At 39.3% G+C, this 27,112-nt stretch overlaps 1 long non-coding RNA gene across 2 annotated transcripts in view; it reads left to right on the forward strand.

Annotated features, from left to right (window-relative positions):
• Positions 1-21,780: 21,780 nt before the first annotated feature.
• The window catches only part of LOC120369031, a 46,724-nt gene continuing 41,392 nt past the window's right edge, over positions 21,781-27,112 (forward strand). For both annotated transcript variants that reach the window (XR_005582900.1, XR_005582901.1), the window contains exon 1: positions 21,781-21,835. This is a non-coding gene — a long non-coding RNA (uncharacterized LOC120369031). The remainder of the gene's footprint in view (positions 21,836-27,112) is intronic.

Below are 27,112 nucleotides of genomic sequence, written 5' to 3' on the forward strand. Positions count from 1 at the left end.
TGTGAGGTAATCTTTACTGCTTTGTCACTTCTTGGATATGTTCATGAACCCAGCACAACTATAATTTATTATTTTTGTTAGATTTCAATGGATCATATTCATTTTAAGTAGCACTATAAATAAAAGATACTTTAAGCCTTCACTGATGTTGACTTCAATGAGACTACTTGCGTGAGTAAGAATTGCAAGACTGGACCCTTATTTATGCGTCATATGACTTACAACAGAGCTCCATGGCTAAACTTTGTTCTTTGTTACAGTAGTGTAAACCTGGGAGGAAATTCTGATTTACACCAGGGTAATTGAGAGCAGAGTTTTGCCCCTATTTTTGCTTTTTACTGTAGCCATCTCTCATGAGCATCAGAGAGAGTCCAAAACACTGAATCTTTTATTGGCCCTACCCTCGAACTTTGAAGGTTCACATAAAATACAGCCAGAAAACAAACTATCTCTAGCTTTGGTTTTGCCAGGCTAAAATCAAAACATCGCCTCTTCAGCCTATCTGTGATAAAAATAGAGTAAAAATGTTCTCTTTTGTCACTTAAAATGAAATTGGCTTCTGCAGGTAAAAGAAAAAGGATTAAACAGTTGGAAGAAAAACCTAAAGATTAATAAAAAATGGCATACTCAAAGGTGTCTCTGCATTTTGTCCAATATTTCTGTGCAGGATACATGAGAATATGAAAAAATAAAATTAAACATGGTGTTTGGAGATAGATATGCATGCTAGTGCAATCTAGCCAGATATTCTCAGTGTTGCAAAATTATCTTGCAACACTGAGAATATGAGTTAAAGTAACCCTTACCATGCTTGTGCCTGTAGAAGTCCTTCTACACATGCTATTACTGTATAGCTATCATAAAAATAAATTAGCCAGTCTACATTTCCAGGTTAATCTTCAATTTCATAATTGCATCGGTAATTACTATAAGTTAACATAATTAGGTGCTAACACTTAATTGAGAATTATTTATTCAGGAATCTTAACTATTATAGAATTTTTCAGAGCTCCAAACCATTCTGTGCAGTGCTACAGCCAATATGCTTCAACAGAAATTAAATGGGTATTATTTAGGATCCTGCGGTTTAACAATTTTCTTTAGCTAGTGTTTATTGCTATGGCTTCTGTCAAAACAAGAGAAGAAGCAGGTTTTTGACACACTTTATAATTGTCCTGTCTGCAGTGTCACCAGAATATTATCAAAGAGCTGACCCAGAACACACTGAAGTCAATGGAAAGACTCCTACTGACTTCAGTGGGCATTAGATAAGGTCCTATGAGGTGGCATCATCAGTGAGTTGAATCACTTTGAAAACTAATAATTAAAATGCGTATACAGAAGCTGCACTGTGTCTGACGGACATTTGTTCCTCCCACCCAAGCACAAATGAATAATCTGCTCAGTTTCACAAATCCCTAGACAGTGAAATTATTCTGTGTGATAGTTTTTGCCTTGAGTCTGGGTCTGAGTGCTTAAGGCTAGTGTTACTGAAAACAGAAGGATGCAGTTAGAAAGGACCAGGAATAGAGGTGCAGGACGAGATCCCAGTGTGAGGTGTGTTAGCTGGGTGTAAAGTCAATGGTAGTTGTGTTATTAGATCTCCCTTTGCCACTTTGAAAGGTGTCCCTAAAAGAAAGAAGTACAGAAGGATCGTCAAAATACCAGAACCATTTTGATAAACCTATCACCAGGAAAAATATTAAAATATGTATAGTGTCTGTTTGCCTTTTTTCCTGAAATATAAATTAATTATGACTATATAAAAACCTTTTACCATGGCTAATTAATCAAAATCTCATAAACTATGTATTGACAGCACTGTATGTCTAATTATCTTTTTCATTTCAGAATTGTGCTGTTGAATAATGAAGAAAACACTACCTGATGAATTCTTTTATTTTATGATGATATCTCCAGAGACAGAAAAGACAGAGAGAGGCTTAAATGCCATCTTATATTACATCTTGGCCTTGGCAAGCTTTCAACTGGTTATGATTTGCATGGAAACCACTTTTTTGTATGAGTTCTATTCTCTGAAAAACAGAACTTAAAGCTATACCTAGAATAAATTATCTATAGCTACTTAGAGCTCCATTAAATCTAGGTGCTAGGCACCCTTTTCACATGTAGAAAGCAATGGTACAGCTTTTAATGCCCTGTCAACCTATTCTGTGAAAAGTCGATTGGGCAGAGGAGGTTTGATTTGGCTGGTTTTATTAAAATGTCTTTCCCCTCCTTACGCCATCATGAACCACTCAGCCTAATTGAAACCAGGCAAACTTACCAGTATGTCTTACAAGTCTATAGAAATAGCTTTTATTTTTTTAAAGTGATGACATATACCCATAACTATGTTGGCATGCAAGCTCAGGACATGGAGTTATTCATGTATTGTTGATAGAAAATTCTTCCCTGTGTGATACACCAATAGGTGGTACATATCCATAGACTGGATTACCTGCGCTCCTGCCTTTCTCTGGATTGCATCATTCCCACTCACAAACTGGTTAGACACTTGCCCAAGGCCTGTGGTGTAGGGACAAGGGGGAGCAAGTCAACATAGCTTTAGATTTGTACATTTCATCAATCAGTCTCTTAGATTGTAAAAGTAAGACAGGTCTGTGTTCGCATACAGTACTACTGTGGAATTTGAATAATCAATGTAAACTTGATTACGCTGTACAGGGTTCATCGGTATGTCTATTAGTATAGTATAATTATAGTCTGATCCAGTCTTATTAGTTATTCAAATTAGAGCCTAATTTGATCTAAGACCCAAATTTTTCTCGTTTACTATGATGTAAATTCATTGAAGTTAATGGAGCTAGTTTGAGTTTGCACTGATGTAACTGAGAGCAGAATTTAGCTCTACATATTTAAAAAGTGAGTATCCACAGTTTTGTAATGAAAGATTAAAAATTAGTTTCTCTCCTTCTCACGTGCTCTGCTCTTATTCCTGGAAATTTTGCTCCAGATCAGACTGTCAAATATCCTCCAAAACTATGAATGTCTTGCTTAAGCATTAAGTTTTTATCTGCCAAGTGTTTTTCTCTGTGGATCCTTGCAGTATTGTTGGTAAAGGTAGCCATAATAATATATGCAAATTATAAAGTTGACTTTCAGCATAATTTCAGTACATTGTCTGAGGAAAAGAAGCATAAAAACATAAGACCAGACTAAATGTTACTCTGAAATAGGTAAAAAAAAAAACCCAATTTGAGAATACATTTACACATATATGCATATACTTGATACAAAAATCTAACAAAAAACAGCATATCATATAAAGTTTACACATGGTCGTAAGCAATCTGGAAAAGGTACCATTAAGTTTAGATTTAGAGCATGTTACAGAGTCAGCTAGTCTGACCTCCATGGTTAATGAATTCCATAAGGAGGGAGCAAACACTAAAAATGCCCTGTAGCTCAATGTCTTCAGCCAAAAAGAACTAATCCAATTGACTGAGACCAAAGAAAACGACTGGGAACGTATGGTTCCAGAATGTCTCTGAGGTATTCAAAACCAAGTCAATTTAAGAACTTGAAGTTAATAACTAGGACTTTACACATAATCCTGTACTTTACAGGTAGCCAGAGAAGGTTTTTTACAACCAGGGTAATGTGATTTTCATGCATGGTGTCAGTCAAAATTTCAGCAACCGAATTCCAGACTAACTGAAGTTTCCTGATCAATGCATCAGGGAGACCTAAGAAATGCTGATATGGAATTGCATTAGCCAACTCTAGAGAAGACACAAGCATGCAAATGTATATTATCAGCCGCAGGTACCAAGTCATGATTTTGCTATATAGTTTAGACTGTGATGAAACAAAATAACAGAATATGAAGCCTAGAAAATATGTCAAGGTCAGTGATTAAATTTAAGTTCATAACAACAATCTTGTAGTTCAGGTAAATCAGGACATCTTGCAGATTTTAACCGCTGTTGAGAACCAATATTAGAATAGCTCCATCATAACTTAAGCTAATTATTCGTTTATACGTGTTAGTTGGAGTACCTATATACACAGATACGGTAGGTGGGAAATGGATTTCTGAATGAAAAATATCTGCACTAAAGGTTTTTCTCTGTGTTCCACAAAGTCAAGCTGATATCTCCAGACACTGGATTCTCCCTTAAAATCGATTGACTGTTGAACGTCTTTTTCTTCTTCAATGGCAATTGTTGTAATGATGAGTTGTTTGTACCTTAGAAGATGATAAACAGATACATAGATGTTTTAAGCATAAGGCCACCTAAATTCATCCTACTTGTTTTGGCAGATGAAACTTGCTTTTCAATAGCTATCATCAGATATATTGCTGAAAGTTAAGATATGAGAATCAATCATGAGGGATGAAAGGGCTGGGTATTTATAGGAGAAAAGTAATATTAAGCAAAGACCAGAAGTGTTTTTACCAAGAATAAATCCTGTCAGACAAAACATGACTGAGTTCTTTGAAGGAATGACAAAAGAAATAAATGATGAGGACATGGTGGACATAATTTATGTAGACTTCAGTCAGAGGTGTAGCCAGCAATTTGAAGTTTGTACATATCCTGGCTGATCCGTAGCCCCCAGCCTGCAGTATCCCCATAATCTCCCATGACAGACAGGCCATAGCATATGATCACTAACACAGCAGGCACACATAGATATAGATTTCTATCTGAACAGTCCTTCCAGAGACTATAAAAAATGCTGGCCCGAGGACATAAAAGACTTTTGTATGTGCCTACTTACCCAATGGGTTTAGAAAATGCCTTTTATTACACAAAATCAGAAATACAGGTACCAACATTATAATGGCAACATGAATTGATAGGGTCACAGTAAGTTAGAAACTTATTTCTATTGGACATTTACGAATATCTCTTTAAAATTGCCTCCTGACATCCTTCATCAATTACTTGCAATTTGAAAATCAAAGCCTAATCTATGGCATTTGTCTTTATTTTTTCCTGAAAAAGGTGGCTTTTTAAAAGTTTCTCTCTCCTTTCATTCCCATGATCCCCTGAACAGCACTGATTTTTCTGCGCTGTGATCCCTTTCTCCTAAGAGTGCATCTGCTGCCATGTCATGAATAATTTCTTCCAGGAGGACTTCAGATCCAGTATTGCTTCCTTCTTGCTTGGTTCTCTTTCTATTTGATGCAAATATTTCATATCCAGTATTTGAAGGAATCTCCTCTCAGCCTTTGTTCTACTGTCTCTGAATAGTCACATAGTAATTATATGGTATTTCAGCTACCAGCCCTTTATAAGCTGCTCTTTCTAGTTCCTTAAGGAAGGCCTATTCCTATACATCATCCATGTTTGGTTGCCTATATAGATGATTACAATTAACCAGGTGACTAACAACCCTTCTCATTGCACAGTAATGATTCTATTCCTTCCTGAGCTGCTCTCATTTGCTATGTGATACGTGTGTTATTGCTTTCCACCATATCATATGCCAACTCTTTATTTTATTTCCATCCTCCTGTATTTAAATAACTAGACGTTCATGGTCCTCATCCCACCAAATTTTCCCTAAAGCCTTGAAATTATGCTTTCTCTGACAACTGAACCCAACTCCTCTTGCTTGCTTATTCTTATCATTCCTCTTTCTGCATTACAGTAATAATAGAGTTAAATCTGAATTAAAACCATGGACCTAACCAACAGTTTCAGGCTTAGAGAGACTGAATTTGGATCCAGATCTGAACATGACATGACATATATTTTCTGTTAGAGGGTGAATGAAAACAGTGAATTTGAATATCCCTGAACTTTGAATCTGGGTTCGAAATTTCAGCTCAGGCATTTGCTAAAGAATATTGTATTAGGCTTACATTCTTTCTTTATAGAAATCATCAGTAATTTGAATGAAAGAAGAATAGCTTGTTTTGAAACTGAATATAGTTTTTAATACTGATTGCATGTTTCTACCATAGCTTTACCACTCATCTCAAAGTAGCACCAAGATTATTGCCCTATGGAATATGATTTAATGTAAACATATGATATGTCAGGTTGGTTCATTAATGTGTAATACATAGAAGAAGTGGTGGTTCTGCCCTCAGATGCACAAACACAACTCCTTTTCACATAAAGGGAGTTGCATACCAGTGTCTTCAAATATAATTTTAATTGAGCATGGGCTGTGTGAGACATTATTCTGCCATCTATTAACTAATGCATGTGGGATCCTTTATCATCACTGGCCTCAGTCTTGTGTGTCATAGATTCATAAAACGATATAAATGTAGGGCTAGCAGGGACCTCGAGAAGTTATCAAGTTCAGTCCCTGCACTGAGGCAGGACCAAGTAAATCTAGACCATCCCTGACAGGTGTTGGTTCATCCATCTTAAAAACCTCCAATGATGGGGTTTCCACAGACTCCCTTGGAAGCCTATTCCAGTGCTTAACTACCTACTGCAGTTCTTCTCAAAGCCAGTCCACCGCTTGTTCAGGGAAAGCCCCTGGTTTGTTTACCTGCCGCGTCTGCAGGTTCAGCCAATCACAGCTCCCACTGGCCGCAGTTCGCCGCTCCAAGCCAATGAGGGCTGCGGGAATGGTGGCCGGCACATCCCTCGGCTGGTGCCTCTTCTTGCAGCCCCATTGGCCTGGAGTGGTGAACCGTGGCCAGTGGGAGCCGCGATCGGTCGAACCTGTGGACGCAGCAGGTAAACAAACCGGCACGGACCGCCAGCGGCTTTCCCTGAACAAGTGGCGGCCCGACTTTGAGAAGCACTGACCTACTGTATATAGTTAGAAACTTTTCCTAATATCTAATGTAAATCTCCGTTGCTGCAGATTAAGCCCATTCCTTCTTTTCCTACCTTCAGTGGACACAGAGGACAATTGATCACTGTCCTCTTTATAACAGCCTTTGACATATTTGAAGACTATCATCAGGTCCTCCCTCAATCTTCTTTTCTCAAGACTAATCATATCCAGTTTTTTTAATCTTTCTTCGTAGTTCAGGTTTTCTAAACCTTTTAATATTTTTGCTGCTCTTCTTTGAATTCTCCAATTCGTCAACATTTTTTCTAAAGTGTGGTGCCTAGAACTGGACACAGTACACTCCAGCTGAGACCTCACCAGTGCCGAGAAAAGCAGACAGTTACTTCCTGTGTCTTACATATGAGACTTCTGTTACCCCAGAATTATACTAGCCCTTTTGGCAACTACATCTCATTATTGACTCGTATTCCACATGTGATTCACTGAACCCCCAGATCCTTTTCAGCAGTACAACTACCTACCCAGTTATTCCCCATTTTGAATGTGCATTTGATTTTTACTCCATAAGTGAAGTACTTTGCACATGTCTTTGTTGAATTTCATCTTTTTATTTCAGACCAACTCTCCAATTTGTCAAGATCATTTTGAATTCTAATCCTGTCCTCCAAAGTGCTCGCAACCCCTTCCAGCTGTGGGTGTCATCCACAAATTTTTATAAGCATATTCTCTGCTCCGTTATTCAGGTCGTTAATTAAAATATGAAAATACTGAATAGTGATGTACCCACAACTGACCCCTCTGGTATCTCACTATATAAGTCTGCCCAGTTTGGCAGAGAATGATTGATAACTACTCTTTGAATTATTGTTTTCAACCAGTTGTGCACCCACTTTATAATAATTTCATCTTGGCCACATATGTCTAATTTGCTTTTGAGAATATCATGTGGGACTGTGTTAAAAGCTTTATTAAAATCAACATCTCTCATATCTACTGCTTTCTTCCTTTCCACTAGACCAGTAACCATGTCAAAGAAAGAAATTAGGTTGGTTTGGCATGATAGTTTTTTGACAAATCCATGCTGGCTATTCCTTATGACCCTATTATCCTCTAGGTGCTTACAAGTTGATTGTTTAATAATTTGTTCTAGTATCTTACCAGATACTGATGTTAGTCTGACTGATCCATACATTTTTCTTTGTTCATCATTTGAACTTTAAGTTGTTGCAACCCTCATTTCTGAATTCCTCTTTTTGAGGCCTTTATGATTAAATCCTTTTAATTTTTCCAAGTAAAACAACACAATAGTTTTCAAGAGATTTGAACAACTTGCCTTTATTTGAGCATTATGAGACTGAAGAGATTTGTGAGAAAAGTGTTTTATAATGATTGTATAATGTCTTTGTATAAAGTCACATCTGTATCTCTGTCCGTCTTCCCACACGACTGCCTTCTGCTAGATGGAATGTCAGAGCTGCTCAAATGTGTGTGTGACCATGCCAACATCTGTGAGGAGATGAACCTGAATATTGCTAGATAAGTGCAAATGTTTTATGGGTTACTTCTAGTTGTCTGTTATTTTGTGCCTAAGTGTGAGACTGCTCTGTACTCTATTCTATAGTATCTAGGTTCTTATACCACTATACTACTTGCCATGCCTATTTCATACATATTAGTGAAACACTTCATTGCAATATACTCTACAGCCTTCTTTTAAGTGTTGCATTGTGGTATATGGTGGTCTCTCTACCTACATACGAATTTCTACATGTTCTGAATGCTGTGATGCAATGAATGACAGAGGCTGGGATCCTGTTGCATGCTGAGTTTCCTAATACTCTTATCCTTCAGAGCATCAGTATCAAACTAGAGTATACTTCCCTACTTCAAAAAGTGAACAGTGAGAGTTTTGTGGAGAAAAATATCAAGCAGAGAAATATGTGCGCTCATTGAATTAATGGGCCTACTTTGATTTTGCCCAAGAGAATATAAAAAATCAAGAATGTTTTAAGCCAGAAAATGTGATGTCTCTTGGGTAAAATGTGAGAGTTGAGAAGTATGACATAAGCATTAGTAGCCTTTGTGCCTCTTGATAGCTTTGCCAAGTCTCCCAGGACTCCAAAAGTTGATTTGTCAGCTTAACATTAGCTTCAGCCTTAACTGCAGACGTGGAGAGCTGTTTGTTTCCCCTTTATCAGCAGAAATGGTGGAAACAGCATGTGCAGCAGCTGGAGGGACTGATGTGGCAAATCTTTTTTGTGACACCATTCATTACTACCTCTAACTGGCTTCCTTGTGTTCTGTGCTTCCTGACCTAGATAGGCTGAAAGCTTCATCACTCTTTAATTAGTAAAGAACTATTTTTAAATTATGGAGTCATCTAATTTTGTTCATCAGGTCTCCATGGGCTAAATATTCAAAGCTGTCTGCTTAAAATTTCACCAGCAATAATTTTTGCACTGGTAAAATCCACACTAGTGCCTTATAAGTCATCCTCATAATTTTGCACACACAAAAACAAATGCAGGTCTGCAACTACAAGCAAAATACAAAACATATGGGCATTATCATAGCGGTTGGCTGAATATTTAGCCCTATCTCTTGCCAGCCCTTCCTTACATCTCCTTTCTGAACCTTGCTCAAAACCTCCATTCATTTAATCAGATTGGTGAACAGTTTGTCTCACTGTTGTGTCGTATGGTATTGTTACTTATAAGTATGTCACCATTCCCTTTTCTTCTCTTCCTCCTTTGCCTTCTGGTCCTTCTCCTCTCCACCTCAATCACATTGGCTGAGAGAGAGGCATACCTGCAGACTTATTGTGTATGGCAAATACATAGGTGTGGTAGAGTCTTCATCACAGGAACATGTGTATGTCATACGGGATCAGACCACTGTTTCAGCTAATCAAGCGTCTCATCTGCAGTAGTGGAAAATACCTGGAAGCAGACCTTAGCTGGTGTAAATTGTTCATAGTTCCACTGTGGATGCCTCCAGATGCGTTAGGTAAAATTCTCCTACAATGCACCTTGTCAGTTGTGCAATGCAATATACTAGTAAACTTAAGAATTAACCTGCAAACTTTCACAACAAGCCAGAACAACTGGTCTTTTTTTTAGAACATAGGTGGGCAGATGGGTGCCTCCCTGAGAAGCAAAAGGAGGTGAAGAAGGCTCCCCTCCATTCAGACCTCTTCACCAGACAATCTTGATCTCCTGTAAAATCCAGAGAGTGACCAATCAGATGGCCTGACATAAAGTCAAGCTGTGATTGCCTCATGGAGACAAGGCTCTTTGCAGATCACTGCAGGCAGCATTGACAAGAGCAGCCTGTATCAGCACCTTGGATTCAAGGCATTGTATGCCAGGGTGGATTGTAAGAATGATTTGTCAAATGTTCACAGAAAATGAACACAACAGGGATGCAAATGTGGCCCAAGAAAATTCATTTAAAAATTAACAGAATATTTGGATAAATTTTTTTGCATTATTCATCCAGTACTAACAATGGACATGATGGTAATAATAAAAATATTCTTGCATTTATTATTTGTTAAAGACCATCAATAAGTAAGGCACAATACATAGCAGACAAAGCTATGGTTTCTGTCCAAAAAGTCTTGAAGTGACCCATCACAGGCTAATTCCTGCAGATGAATGGAGCCCCATTGATTTCAACAAGCTGCAGGATTGGGACCTAAGAATCCACTACTACAAACACTACCAGGGCAAAGTGAGTTCAGTGGGACTATTCATGGGAGTAACCAATAAATTTTATCATAACTGGATGGAGGAAAGTGTTCTTAACTCTTCACTAGAGATTCTCCCTTCCCCCGACCCTACTTCTTTTCCCTCCGTTCTTTGCTTAATATAATTGGTTCTGTAAAGAACACTATATAAAGAGCTGCACATTTGTAATGCACAACCAAGAGAAGTGTTATTGGTCCTACAAAACTCATTAACAATGTTACATATCCTTGAGCACCATCAACCGGCACCTTATCTATTAACAAATATTAACAGAGTACTCTCATAACAAGTCCAGGTCACTTTTTTTAGCCTAACTATTTAGTTTTTCCTGAAACATAATTTGTGCCAGAACCTCAGCTGGCTCCATTGACTTCCTGGAAGCCATGCCAATTTATATCAGTTGAGGATCCCTAGATGTTCAGAGCAGGACTAACTAGTGTTAGCAGAATAATAATAATGAATCTAATAAAAATGCCCTTTTGTTCACTGCACCTTTGAAAGTTTCCTGATGTACCTAAGTAGCATTAACAACTTTAACAGGGCTCTTCATAAATATACCACACAGGTTGATATTGTTGAAACTAGAAACAGGCTACCCCAGGGCTCCTGCAGCAGGGCTCAGGTGGCTATTTAAAGGGCCCGGGGATCTGGCCACTGCTATCACCCTGGGCCCTTTAAATTGCCGCCCGAACCCCACTGCCAGAGCCCTGGAGTAGTGGCGGCAGCTGGGACGCCCAGGGCTCCTTCAGCAATTCAAAGGGCATGGGGCTCCACTGCGGTAGCGGCGGCTGGGAGCCCCAGGCCCTTTAAATCACCACCCAAGCCCCCAGCCGCTGCTGCTAGCAGGGCTTAGGTGGTGATTTAAAGGGCCTGGGGCTCTGCTGCAGTAGCGGTGGCCGGAGCCCTGGGCCCTTTAAATGGACCCTGAGCCCCAGGGCTCCCAGCTGCCTCTGCAGCTGGTAGCTCTGGCAGTGATTTACAGGGCCCGGGGCTCCCGACCGCCACTACTGCAGCTCTAAAGGCCCCTGCCCCTTCCGAATGAGGCCCCGCCCCTTCCAGTTGAGGCCCCGCCCCCTGCTCAGAACTTACTGGTAAGTCCTTTAAGTTACTTTCACCCCTGCAGAGGTCTCCATTTTGCAACTTGTTCCAAAGCCCTATTGTGAAGGCTCAGGATGTCAGCAGGTGCTGCTGTTAGTTGGCTGGCTAGCCAGCAGGGAACAGGAAGGACCTCTTTCAGCTATAGCAGGTCAGACATCCCTGCAAGTGGCTGGTGCAGTGGGGTCCAGCTCAGACTAGAGTGTTGGGATTGTTATTGTTCTTTGGCCTTGTTTGGGTGCATCCACTCTGGAGAGTTCATCCCATATTTAGTTCATCTTTTCTACAAAGTAAGATCAGTTTGCATTATACATGGCTCTTTGGAATGGAGTTTTGGCCCTGTATCTTGAAAAGGGGATAGAGGCAGAAAGAGTCTCATCTTGTATAATAATTAAGGCTCACGTGTCCTTGTGAGCTGAATGGTTCTCTTCCAGGAACACAGTTTTGCATAGTTCTCCTCTCAGGTACAATCATAAAGCTGGCACAAACTGCCTATAATCCCGTTTCAAAGATAAAGCCAGCCAGTCAGGCATTCCCAGTGCTGGTATACGGTAGTTGTACCAGGGCGTCACTGTCCACATGCTGAAAACAGTGAGAGTTCTGTGATCTACCTGCAACAAGAGGAGGCAGCTCTTTATTAGTTCTTTTGTCTTTGCAAAGGACTGCAACATTACATTGCCCTTTGATTTTTAAAGCCTTCAGTTTGTTTGTTTCTGTGACACAAAGAAACTTCTTAAGCAACAGTTAACATAATCTCTTTTTCTTATTATGGTTTTAGATGTTATCTCCCCAGTGTCTTTATTCTTGTGTAAGAATGGAGAGCAGAGCAGGAAATCTATCCTTGCTTGATAATCAGCAGAGAGGGATTCACCTTGATTAACTGCAGAGTTATGCCACATCATCTTTCCCATCTCTCTTTGTAAGGCTTGGTGCTAAAAACAGAATCTGGGACATCATGGTGTACCTAAGCATTTTGTATGGCATTTGAGACTCTGAAGTTAAGGGTCTTTGGGCACTTTCTTTCTAAACCTGGAGGTTTTTTTTATATTTTATATTTTCCCCCAAAATACTATTCTCTGCAAGGTAATATATTAAGAGTTTCAGCCCAGGATAAACTATTTGCAAAGTACGATTAAAGCTGCATCCTTAACATGTCCTGATATGCTAGAATATTTGTTACATGGACAAAAAAATCATCTATTTAAAGTAAGATGCTGTTATAGTATGCTATGAGCTCTCTAGAACTAACAATAATTCTATAGAATGCATGCTGCAAGATTTTAATGATGAAATTTTAGTTTTTAGTCTCCGTTTTCTTTATTGTGCACTGCAGATGGATCTCTACAGTCTCTGCGAGAGTCATGTTTCTTTCATACAGATATCGGTACACAATGTGGGCAACAAACGCAAAGCTGAATAGTGCCTGCAAAATGGTTCAGAAGATTCCCAGACTGAAACGAACCTCAGCCTGCTCACCATTCAGCCAAACTAAACCCAATTTTGTAAGTCTCTCTCTGTGTATGTATTAGAGCTTGTCAAAAACTGAAATTACTGTCCTGTGGAAAATTATATTTCAAAACTTGTTTTTATTGCAAAGTGGGACAAAATGCTGAACTACTGAAAATTTCAGTAGAATGGAAAAATTCGGAAAAATTTCAGTTTGGAAATCTCAAAACATTTTGTTTTGGTTCAGTTTGACATTGAACTCTATCTCACTGAGCTATTGCAGTGCTTAATGGGAGTTTGGATGCCTCTTGCCTCAGTATTCTATGGGCCAGGCTCTCTGGTCACACTACCTCTCCCATAATGCATTGTGGTCCTGTGACTCCCATGATACATCACAGTGGTTTACTGAGAGAGTCCTGTCAAAATAAAAATTTAAAAATTCCAATTGAAAATTTTGGTCATGCAGAAACTACATGATTTAAAAATTCCAATTGAAAATTTTGATCATGCAGAAACTACATTTCCATTAAAAATCATTTTGACTGAAAATATTCCTGGCCAGGTCTAATAAATAGATTAGATACATCCCTCCCACACGTCATGTATATTCTTGTGTAATTCATTTGAGGTGGTTCCTTATTATCACTTTCTTACTAGACATTATCCTAAGTTTGTTCTTGTGTGTGTATCTGAATTAGAGCTGAGCAAGAACCAGATTTTCCATTTTATGGGAAATGCCACAATTTTGAATATTTTTTTAATTCTGAAACAGATCAAAAACGAATTTGAAATTTCCCATTTTTCATTAAATTAAATTTTAATAAATGGTTTGGGTTGATCTAAATGTTTTGTTTCAATATTGACCTTTTAAATACAAAGCAATGAATATATTTTGGAAATGAAAAATCAGAATGTGCTATTCTTAAAATGTCAAAACAGGATGTTTTGATATTATCAAAACACATCATTTTTTTCTAAATAAAATTTCATTAAATTCAATGAAAGGATCATTTTTTGACAAAAAAATATTATTGGAAAATTTCTGACCAGTTCCGGTGTGAATGTAGGTGCTTAATTAGTTGGTAATGAGTCTTGTTATAATCCTGAATAGATTTTTTTTCAGCTCCTGTGTCCATGTTATATGCTTATATCCCCTGACTGGCAATGCAGCTGTCTTCGGGCCTAGATGCTGTTCATGTAAGAGTCTGCCTTTACACTGACCTCAAGTTTACAAATCCCAGCACCTCATTGTTGTAAAACCTTCTCTAGAAAGTTGCATATGCATCATGGAAGCACTGGCTATCCTAGGAGGCCTGTACTCAAGTCAAAGACAGGGTGGAAAGGAACAGTGATGTCTGTGAACAGCTGAATTCACAAGTAAAGGATTATTAAGAGCTGGTAGGAAAGGAGGGACATTAACCAGGCTAGGAATACTTCTCTTTGCTAAAGGGGATCACAGGGCAGCTGTGTGGGAGGGATACTAGCCTGAAGCAAGGCATCTCTGTTTGGAGAAAGAGCCAGTAGAAGCAGCTGTATTGAAGGCCTGGATAACATTTAGAAAAAATCCAAACCTTTGGGGACGTATACAGGCTCTTCTAACTTTTGAACAGGTCTGAGATTTGCACATCACTAATGGATAATTCTCAAAATGAGTGCTGCATTTTCCATCCATTCCTTTTATGGACCTGTGCTAGCAGTCTCTATTTAACATCATCATTGGTGGATTTGAAAGATAAGTAGCATCTAATTGTACTCTAGTCAAAGGATGCCACTTTAAGCAGATTATCTTTTGTACACAGTACTTATCACGGCAAAGAACTCCCAGCTTCTTGATCGGAATAGAAAAGAGATTGAAAAGTAAATAGAGAGGAGCCAAACAAGCAGAATACTTGTTCTGGGCATTTCTCCTAAGTTATCCTGGAACTAAATTGTTACACCTAGGAGTTTATGACATCTCTGAACTGCAAAGGTGAGTCATAACTAGCGCAAATTTGCAAACTAAAAAAAAAAGTAGTTAAAATTATCTAAAATGGAAACTGGGATCTCATTGTGCTAGGGCGTGTACATACATATATATATACTAGCCCCAGAGAGCTTACAATATAAATAGACAAGATAGAGGGTAGGAGGGGAACAGGCACAGAAAAACAAGGTGGTTTGTCACAGAGCTGATCAACAGCAGATTGAGGAGCTGAACTCAGGTCTCCAGGCCAGTGCCCTGTACACTAGACCATGCTGCCTGCCCTGAAATAGTTAAGGTTGAAAGAGTGAGTTAATAGAGTCCAGCTAATCCCCCCACACACAATATTGCCTTCTTTACAGAAATTGCACACCTTTTAAACCCCCCAAATGTTAGCATGATTGGAAATACACCTATGGAATCCAGGCTGTTCCCCTCTCTAATTTAACCAGTTCACACACATTTCACACAACCTTTTCATCACCTTCCCAAACTTAACTTTAGGCTCAACTTTTACAAAAACAGACAAAAAAGTCCAAACCACAAATCTTAAGCCTTCTTTAACAAAGTTTTTTTGCTTGTGAATTTCCCAGCCTTTTCATTGAGCACTGAAAGTTTGAATCAGTTGGTAGCTCAAGCCCTGCAGGAGAAGAGCTGTACTCTGACTTTGATGTAAGGCTCATCAAAGCAGATCTCCCCTCCTGAAAAATATAGCAAGACTAAAGGTGGAAGTTATTCCTGGGTGAGATATGGGGCAGTGGACGGTGGAGAGCAATGGAGGAGTGGCAGGACAAGGCTTTTATCCATAAGGAAAACTTCAAGTGCTTACAAATTTTATAGCTAGAAAATTGTAAGCATTAGGAAACAATGCAGACCTATTTCAGCTGAGCACCAGCCCTTAAAGTTCAGCATGGATAAGAGTTTTTTCCTTTGCCCATCCGTCTCCATTCCACTTCACATCAGTGTCCCTCCTTCAGCGTTACACTGGCTCCTTTTTATAACCCTGCTTGAATAACCCCTTATTTGTCTATCTCAGTGTGTATAAGCTGTTTTTTATTATATCTCTTTGCAATTCTCTCCCTCATGCCCCCCCGCACTTCCTAATCACATCTCTCCCCCCCAAAAAATATGTAAAGGCAGTGCTTCTAAGCACAGTCAGCAAAAATAAGCATGGAGTTTCTAGGTTGAGTTATTTTGGAGCTATTATAAGCCAAAAATGCTAGGAAAAAAATCAGAACTGAACTTTAGGGAATATTTTCAAAGCACATTAACTTTTCTGATTTTTACCAAACATTACAGAGAGACTCTACCCTGGAATGAGAGGCTGTTTGCAAAAGTTCAGGAAGATTGGTGTCTTTTGGGAGAAACTGAGAGAGGTTGAAATTAAGCCAAATAATGGGAAGCTAGCATCACCATCAATTTTAAGTATATGGCAACTGTAGCTCTCACTAATTAGAGCTCCTAGATTCATAGAGTTTTAGGCCAGAAGGAATCACTAGATCATCTGGTTGACCTCTTGTATATCACAGACCATTAAATGTCACCCAGTTTCCTGGGCATTGAGCCCAATAACTTGTGTTTGGCTAAACCATATCTTCCAGAAAGGCACCTAGTCTTGTTCTGAAGACATCAAGAGATTGTCTGTTTTTAATTTCCAGTGAATGTTTTTAGGGAGTTCAATTCTTTCAGGTTTAAGGCTCCTAAATTTAAGGATAAATTTAATTGAAACTGATGTTTGCAATGTTTTCAGTGAAAAGCATAAATCGCTCGTTGACAGCAGTGGTAACTCTCAGGCCAGGTGCGACAGAGTGCTGGGTAACAGTATCTGTACCAGCACTCTGATCACTGGATCACCAATTAAATTGTGCCAGGATAAGCCTGAAGGGCAAAACTGGACCTATTTGAAAGATTAGGATGGTCTGAGAAGAGTCCAAAAGGCTAGTTAGTCCATTAGCCCAGAAAAGGAACAGGCAGGAAGTGCTTGGGAGCGGAGGGACAAAACAAGACAAGATGAGACAAGACTAGGAGGCTTTTGAGAGCCAGAGTCAGGAGAGATCTCTCAGAGGGAAGATACCTCCCCCTGCCCTCCTTGGCTGAGTGAGCTAAGCACTGTATGCTTGTAAATACAGAGCTGCACAAGTTTGTAAAGGTGGTGAGGAGAACACTGTAAATAAATTTCACAAGCTGTTTGAACAGAAGAAGGTCTCTGAGCAGTTTGTATCTAGAAAAGAGACGGGAGCGGGACACCTTTCTGGCATACCAGATCTGCTGGAAAGCCTTGTGACCTGCAGAGCAGCCAGGTTGTTCTGAAAGATTTGCACAGGTAATTGCTTGCTGTATGTTTAAGCTTCTTGCCACTATCTTCAAAGCCCTGTATAACTCTGCCTCTCCCAACTTATTTTCCTTTTCTTGTTATCCCTGTCATCTCCTCTCTGCCAGCATTCACAGCCGCATCCTCCTGTTCGACATTCTCACTCCATCACTTCCAAGCCATCTTGCAGTGTGTTCCCATGCATTTTATAACCCCTGAGCACATTTTATAACCCCTACCCTGTCCATGTTAAATCTTACAGACCCACTTCTGCTGAGCTTCCTACAGTGAATCTAGTTGACTTGTATACAAATTGTCTACTTGCTGTTCCCTGGTCGTCTTGTCCTTCTGACTTTGTTTATAACATGAACTCTGAATCAGGACCATCCCTTCTTGAATGTCTGAACAGTGCCTTGTTTATTGTAGCCTAGTTCATTCTACCATAAAGAAATTCATAATAATAAAATGTGTTAGGCATGTTGGTTTACTGTAAATGACTACTAAGTGTCACTAATTCCACACAAATATACAACAGCAAGAGCATTTAGCCATCAATAATAAGTTTGGCTTTAATAAGTGGCTGTTTTGTTCGCATAATACCTATTAGACCAAATATTCAGCTGGCCTCAGTCCAGCCAATAAATTTACAAGCTTGAATCTTATGCAAGCTAACGGACGTGCAAATGCTCATTTTGCCAAATAGGTGTCCACAAGTTTAGTGGCTTCAGCAGAAAATTGGTACAAATGCATCTTCTCATTCACTTTAAAGCTTACGTGTAAAATTTGAGTTACTTTAAAACTGGTTACAATGTAGTAGGAATCATGACTAATATGTAGATTTTAAAAAATGAAATGCTCTTTCGTGAGACTTACAAAGACAGTTATGCTCCTCTTATTGGCCTTGCAATAGCAGCCAGCTAGTAGATACTATTTCTAGAGGTGCACCGATGGGCATGGCTTTGTACAATGCTATCCAATGTCAATTTTCATAAAGTGATAATAAACATGTTAATTTCAGCTCTTTAAAAAAGTAATATACATGCATCAAAAGGAAAAGGATAAAATCAGTTGGAATAATATATTTCCAAACTTTATAAGGGAGTACTGCAAACAAGAGAGAAAATATCATTCAGAGCCAGCACTGGCATTGAAAGCAAGCTACACACATGACTGTTTGGGCCTCTGGGATTTTAAGGCCTCCATACTGACCTGTATCTCACTGGCCAGCCCGTTCTTTCCTATGAACAGTGGGATTAGAGCAACCTAATCTTCCCGTCAAAGGGTGGGAGTGAAGAAAGATGCAACTCATCATGGCCCAATCATACATACAAATTGATGGGGTCTAAATTAGCTGTTACTATTCAAGAAAGAGATCTTGAAGTCATCATGAATAGTTCTCTGAAAACATCTGCTCAATGTGCAGCAGCAGTCAAAATAGCTAACAATGTTCAGAACCATTAGGAAAAGCATAGATATTAAAACAGAAAATATCCTAATGCCACTGTATAAATCCATGATATACCCATATCTTGAATACTGCTTGCAGTTCTGTTTGCCCCGTCTCAAAAAACATATATTAGAATTGGAAAAGGTACAGAAAAGGGCAACAAAAGTGATGAGGTACGTATGGAACAGCTTCCATATGAGGAGAGATTAAAAAGACTGGGACTGCTCATCTTAGAAAAGTGACAATTAAGTGGGGGATATAATAGAAGTCTATACAGTTATGAATGGTGTTGAGAAATGAATGTGGAAGTGTTATTTACCCCTTCACATAACACAAGAACTAGTGGTCACCTGATGAAATAAATAGGCAGCAGGTTTAAAGCAAACAAAAGGAAGTACCGGTACTTCACAAAATGCACAGTCAACTGTCAAACTCATTATCGGAGGTGTTCTGAAGGCCAAAAGTAAAAATGGGTTAAAAAACGATTAGATAAGTTCCTGAGGATAGGTCCATCAATGGCTATTAGCCAAAATTTTCAGGGACACAACCCCATTCTCTGGGTATTCCTTAAGCTCTGACTGCCAGAAGCTGGGACTTGATGACAGGGATCACTCAATAATTGCCCAGTTTTGTTCATTCCCTCTGAAGTGTCTGGCACTGGCCACTGTCAGACACAAGATATTGGGCTAGATGGACCATTGGTCTGACCCAGTATGGCTGTTCTGATGTTCTTATGTAATCAACCTTCCAGCAGCTTGGACTGGCAAATCATGGAACTGAGCTGGCTTCTTAAAAACAATGCATATACTAATAATATACAAATGCTGTTTAACACTGTGACAGGTTGAATAGCCTTCCCAAGGGAGCAGTGGAGGCAAAAGACATATCTGGCTTCAAGACTAAGCTTGATAAGTTTATGGAAGGGATGGTATGATGGGATAGCCTAATTTTGGCAATTAATTGATCTTTGACTATTAGCAGTAAATATGCCCAATGGCCTATGATGGGACACTAGACAGGGTAAGATCTGAGTTACTACAGAGAATTATTTCCTGGGTGTCTGGATGGTGAGTCTTGCCCACATGCTCAGGGTTTAGCTGATCACCATATTTGGGGTCAGGAAGGAATTTTCCTCCAGGGAAGATTGACAGAGGCCCTGGGGGGTTTTCGCCTTCCTCTGCAGCATGGGGCACGGGTCACTTGCTGGAGGATTCTCTGCACCTTGAAGACCACAAGTTGAGGACTTAAATAACTCAAACATAGGTCAGGGGTTTGTTACAGGAGTAAGTGGGTGAGATTCTGTGGCCTGCATTGTGCAGGAGGTCAGACTAGAAGATCATAATGGTCCCTTCTGACCTTAAAGTCTATGAGTCTATGAATCACAGAAACCCCTTTGGGAACTGCCAACTGATGTGCCAAGACTACTTCTGCCCCTGCTTTCCCTGCCAGCTCAGGACCCCAGCACCCTGTCTTGCTGAGCCAGACACGCCCATCTACTCCAACAAAGACCCAGGGTCTGAATTACTTGCCCTAAAGCTGCAGACTTAACTGAAAGCAGCTTACAGAAGTGTTCTTGTCTTTAACGCTCAGATGCCCAACTCCCAATGGGGTCTAAACCCAAATAAATCTATTTTACCCTGTATAAAGATTATACAGGGTAAACTCATGAATTGTTGCCCTCTATAATACTGATAGAGAGATATGCACAGCAGTTTTCCCCCCAGGTATTAATGCATACTCTGAGTTAATTAATAAGTAAAAAGTGATTTTTTTAAATACAGAAAGTAGGATTTAAGTGATTCCAAGTAGTAACAGACAGAACAAAGTGAATTACCAAGTAAAATAAAATAGAACACACAAGTCTATGTCTAAGAAACTGAATACAAATAAAATATCACCCAGTAAGCTTCCTTTTACAGACTAGTCGCCTTCTAGTCTGGGTTCAGCAATCACTCACACCCCCTGTAGGTACTGTCCTTTGTTCCAGTTCCTTTCAGGTATTCTTGGGGGTGGAGAAGCTCTCTCTTTAGCCAGCTGAAAAACCCAAATGGAGGGGTCTCCTGGTGTTTAAATAGACTTTCTCTTGTGGGTGGAGACCCCTGCCTCTCTCCTATGCAAAGTCCAGCTCCAAGATGGAGTTTTGGAGTCACCTGGGCAAGTCACATGTCCATGCATGACTCAGAACTACAGGTAGCAGCCATGGTTCACATGCTACCTTGAACATCCTCAAGTAGACTTCTTATGTGGATTGGAACATTCCAAGATCCTTCGTTCCTTCATTGTTCCTTAAGTGCTTCTTGATTGGACACTTAACTTTGCAAATTCCTTTCTAAAGAAGCTAACCAAATGCCTTACCAAGCTTACTTAGAAATCAAGCAAGTATACAGCCAATATTCTTAACTTCAAGTACAAAAATGATATGTGTGTACAAATAGGATGAATAGTCATATTCCCATAAAGCATTATGAGGTACAGCGTCACAAACACAATGACTTAATGCATTTGAATGGCAATTAATATATATCTGTTATATATAAATAAATAGAAGTAGATTAAAATTTCACCAAGAACCAGCATTTTCAAAAGCCAAGGTATTAGCCCAAAACAGTTGTTAAGGTGTTTACCTTCTGAGGCTGCTCAGAAGACGGGCTTATCTGCAGGCCCTTCCCCATCCCGTGTCTTTCACCGGGGTGATTAAAAATTAAACTAACAGGGTAAGGTGCAAATACAGTAAAATGTATTAGACCAACATGATCTTAAAAGCAGAACCCTTGTCAAAAGTAATAACAAAGCACAGGTAAATACAAGTGGCTCGGTTGTTAACAGTAGATGAAAATGGACTTAAAGTCTGGAGCCCACAAACTTGATACACTGGGATAACCAAAAGATATTAAAAGGAAACTACAATACCATCTCTCTCTTTGTCCTAGGCATGAACCCCAACTGTCCATGGGATGGACCCCGACTGTCCCACAGAAAGAACCCCAACTATGACGAGGATGGTTCTGGAATCCTGGAGAGAACCAATGAAGACTGGAGACACTGAACCACAGGAACACTGGAATGCTGGAACAGGACGTGATGATCACCAGGTAAGTGGATTCTCTCTTCTTCCTTCTGTCTTCTGTTCCCTATGCATCGTCCTGAGTGGTAGTATGTGGACTCGCAGGTGGAAATGAAAACGGTGCATGCAGTATATGACACCGATGAAACTAGATATAATACGCTATGATCCTGGCCTAGCTGGACTCCTTCCACAGGGTGGTAACATGGGAGACACTGGCTGTCACTAGGATGGATAGCCCCAAGCAGCAGTGAGGCTGTCACCTATATAGTCTGCTGTTGCTAGGCAGACTATGCAGTCATGTGTTCTGACTGCGCCCGTCTTTTCCTGCTCTAATTTGAAAAAGGCACAGGGAAGGTGTGGGAAGCTCTCCATGAAGGAGGGCATCCAAAATGGAGTCCTACATCTTGTTTTTACAGAACAAGATGGAGACTAGAGGAGAAACATACCAAAACAAGATTTTACCCCAACAGAGGTACTTTTTTGCACCTACAGATGCAGTTGCAGATGCATTTATTATCACTTAGACATCTAATTGCATGATATGCAAGGCATTCAATTAGATGTAGTAACATACATTTTGCATTTATTTGCACTCACAGACTGTATGTACAAAGAGTGAGAAACTAGGCTTTAAAAATCTGGCCTTAAAGATGTTATTTGGATTGAAAAGAAAAACCCCTAAAAGTAAATCCAGAAATAATCTACTTAATTCACCCAGAGGTTTAGGTATAGCAGGGATATTAAGGTGTCTCTAAGTGGCCAGAGGATAGTGGTTGTCTGTCCATTTGGGTCTCTGCACAGAGCAATTCAGAGCACAGATAAGTGCTCGGCTCATTTTGCCTCGTGATAGCAGGTTGGGGTTTAGTTTGCTTTGTCTAGTCAAGTTGTGAGCTCCAAGAGTTCCATGCAGTGGACCAGGCACATTTCCAGTTGCCCAGCAACCCAGTCAGACCCGATAGCAGGGGATGTACCTGAAGGCAAGAGCAAACAGTTTGCATATTGGAGGTCCCAGGTTCACACCAAAGGAACTTCCTTTGTCTTTATGCACCTAGAGCTTTAGAGAAGTACATTTTAGAAACATAAACATTAAATATTAGCTTAGATCATCAAGTACAATATGTTGCCTTCAGTAGTGGCCTAGAGTAAACACAGTTTACGACCCTCAGTGAGACACACAAACATGCATACCCACCACCAGCTACCAAGATTTGGGGCTATTGGCTGATCAAATGTTTCACTCCCAAAACACCGGTTCAGTGTTTTTTAAACTGCTTTAAACATCTATCACATCTATCAACTGCTTTAAACACTATCGCAAAAGACATGTGCTGATGAGCAGTAGACAGTTCACTCCGGCTAATTATTGTAGCTTTTGTCTAGTGATCTGCAGTCTTTTCCCATGGAAAGGACAAAGGACAAAAAGGGTGGGGGCTTAGCCCACTGATGTTAAAAAATGAAAACATTTCCATAACACTTCACAAAAAGTATGCATAATTTTGTTTTGGGACATTTCATGAAGTTAGACATTTTTCTGTTTTATATATTAAGTATTCATTAAATGTCTGATTTTGTATTGAAACATGTATATTCGCATTTTTGCAAGCATTAGTGGGAAAATTTAACAAAGTCATATTTTTCAATGAAAATTCTCCCATTAAACTGTGCGGTTGTTCACAAAATCAGACCAATTTCCCCAATTCCAATGTCTTTGCATTTCGCTGAAAGGGTTTCACACAGCCCTGGCTTCTACCCTGAATATTTGTAAATTAAGGCAGAATAGCTAAGAAGGTTCCACATAAACCCACATGTCCTGGCTGTTGAAATCTAGACCCTTGAATTTCTACAAATATTTGGATTTTCCTTTTCTTACCCCTCATTAGTCCTGCCAGCTTTTTGCATGCCCTTGAGAAATAATAGATATGGAATAAATTAAGAATTGAAAAAGACCTAAGGAAAAAACCTTGCTTATTAAATATAGCTTTTTATGGCATAGCAAGAGTCTGACCCAAACCAAGAGCCTTTTGAATAGCAATAGCACATCTTGGACTGGATCTTTTACAATGAAAATTATCACCTGGATACGCAGAAATGCTTTGACTGAATCTATGCGGGTATTGTTGCTGCACTTTCCTAGATTAGAACATTCCATTCTTACTCTTTTTTCTACCAAGCAATGTAATGTCTCCTATTTGGATGGAGGCTACATGATCAGAAAGCAATCCATATTGTGGATGACATGTGAAACACAGCTCTACATAATATATTTGGATAACCATTGATTTCTGAGGTTCGGAGATAATTCTTCACGAAAATTCTGTAAACTGAAAGCAGATTCTTGCCCTACATAATTAAAAAACAAGATTTTTTTTATTAATGCTAAGATTTTATTTTATTTTTTTTAAAAACTGCTTCTGTATGAAAAAATAGAAAGAAATATTAGCAATTTTTACCCACAATCAAAATGCTAAAAAATATTTTTTCTCATCCTGTCTTTTAGCTTTCTTTGAAGTCACAATATTAAACCTCCTTAAAAATATTTATGTGTATTTAGTTAACAAAAGCTCCTGTAAGTTGAATCCATGCTGGCAAAAGGTTCAGGTAAGCTCTCTATATAAGCTTACAGACAATTGTGTAAATCTTCAGCCATTAAAGAGAAAGGAGAAAAAAGCCATCCTCATTACACTGCTGTCATTTACTCTTCATCTCCTGTCCTCTTTAGCAGCATTAAGATGGGATGTAAATTTGCCAGTTAATGCTGTTAGAAAATGGATGGTTCAAGAAGGGCAGGAATTAGAGATCAGTATTAGGTGCAGATAAGCTCCTTTTCCTCCGCAGTGGCGGCTGTTTAACATTCATGGGAAAATCATCATCAAACAGCGTTATCACAGCTCTGTTGATGGCTGAGGAACTTCATCACTATGATAATTTTTTTTATAGCTGTGAGCCAAAAAGCTGCCTTTTATTTCTGCTGTCTATAACTGCGATAGGAGCTTGTTTGTATGGGTAGGGTATTGCAAACTCACAGCTCTTCAGCCAGGTTTGATTTCTTTCCACTGCCACTACCCCCCTCAGTCCCTTGTGTATGTTGCATGAAACAGTCATGCTGATAAAAAAAAAAAAAAAAGTGCTCAAACAATCCTTCAAAGCATAACTGATATTTTTATGATCAGTAATTCAAAGTTTGACAAGTGATGCTATTCTGTAATGAAACTGTCATCCATTTTGTTGTGAGTAAAGTGCTGAGATTATAAAGGGAACATGTAGGGGAGAAGTGAATATCTAATCCCATATATCTTGGCCAGGAGACAGTTTAAGGTAGTTAAAGAATCGTAACATCACAAATTTTATATAGTCAGAGCCATTTATTTTTCCTTTTTCATCCTCAGGTTAAGAGGTTCATAGCCTATCACATCTTCTTCTTATCCCTTTCTGATTAAAATTAATTCAACCTGGAAGGAAAAATGCACTTTTCTCCACAGTCTGTTTTAAATTAGTATAAGGTATTTTAGTTCATTTGTAACATTTTTATCATAATTGGAGGTGTCCTATTTTGAACTGGTCAAATTTGCTTAAGGACACGTCTCTAAAAGATATTTCTACTGCATTCTCAGCCACCTTCCAACATACCAGAGATGCAGGTCATGGTCATTTGTTGTAATGTACTGGGCAGAGGAAGAAATGCAGCTCCAAACTGTATGTATTCTTCTGAAGCAGATAAGGACACTATGCAAGGACATTTTTAATTTATTAAGGTTCTCAAGCTTATGCTTCTTTGCAGCTTTGACCTCATTTTTTGTAGTTTATCTGCTCTAAATGACATTTCTCATTTTGAATATAGCTGGAAAACATTGTGCTAAACAGCAATTTTGTAGCTTCTACAGCAACTCACGGTAATTTTGATATTTCCACTTTGAGTTCAGTATTGATTTGATTACTTAGGTAATTTACTTTTGACACAAGCTCATTTCTTGTCTTTTCCTGAGCAGGGACTTCCAATCTTGCCATGTGCTGAATTATGTTTGGAGTTTAGAGATAAGGACTTTTGTCTCCTAGAGACTCAGCTTAGGCCACCAAACTCATTTCCCATAGGAAGAGGGCTTGAATCCAGTCAGGATCCTAGAGGTGAAAGGCTAGTGCTTTGTAATTTAAATATTACCATATACAAATAAGTTTAAAGCTGATATCGTGTGGTTGAGGGAACACATCTTTCCTGCGTGGGTAATTTTGACTGAAATTCCAGGGAGCTCTTCCCTAAAGAACAAGGGGGCCCAAAAGGCCTCCACAACTGCTGACTTTCAAAGTTCCACATATTCTCCAGGGTCATCCCCCTCTTAGTAACTGGTTGCAGATTCGTGCAGCAGCTGCTGAGCTGACCCCTTCTGAGCCAGGCTCTCAGATTCCTTCTCAGCCTGCTTGTCACGTTGGGGAATGGTGCCAGAGAGACTCCCTGAGCATGCTCTGTGGATTTCTCCAGTGTCCTAATGCTAATATAAGTGCAGATTGCCAGCATTGTAGGGAAGAATCAGCCAGCTAGAGAAGGAATTTAAAGAGGCCATGACATAAAATAGGCCTTCCCTAGCTGAGCTTTAAAAAGGAGCCGTGAGCCGTGGCCCATGGAGATAAAGTGGAATGTGGCTCCAGAGATTACTACCTCTCTCACCACTGCAAGAAAAGGTACTAGGGCAGAAGAAGTGAAAGATGTCATTCTTCCCGTCCCACTCCCAGACTGTCCTTACACCAGGGAGTATATGGCTTCTTCAGAAATGGAAGGAACAGCACTCTTTTTCCACTGAGTGGAGGGATTGGAGCTAGTTTAAATTATGCAAATGAAAAGGGTTTTTTTTAATTGTCTTTTTCCAAAAACATTTTTTGTGTGAAAAATTATCACAACGTTATCAAAAAGTTTCCTTTTCCATAAAAGAGTCAGATCTTTGGGAGGACTTTTTATTATTCAAAAACATTATTATGTGATAAACGTTGAAACTTTTCATTGACCAAAAAACAGGCCTGTTATGTTCCGTTCTGGATTTAGTCTCCCATCAGTGTCTATTCCTCCTCGTCACCACACCTGAATGGGCTCAGCAAATAACACTGGTCTAGTTTTCCCAGCAAGGAACTTGTAGAAATGGTTTGGAACATTTTCAACCAATGAGCCGGGTGGGGTTTTATCCAGCCTTTTCACAGCTCTCTTTCTGTTATGTGCAGAGATGGAGAAAGATTGTGTTGTCATAAAATCAACATTAAAGTACTTGAATATTGTTCAACACATTTTCAAACCTCACCTTTCAGTCTCTTTCCCACT

The sequence above is a fragment of the Mauremys reevesii genome, linkage group 7, assembly GCF_016161935.1.
Source record: "Mauremys reevesii isolate NIE-2019 linkage group 7, ASM1616193v1, whole genome shotgun sequence".
In the NCBI taxonomy this organism is placed as follows: domain Eukaryota; kingdom Metazoa; phylum Chordata; order Testudines; family Geoemydidae; genus Mauremys; species Mauremys reevesii.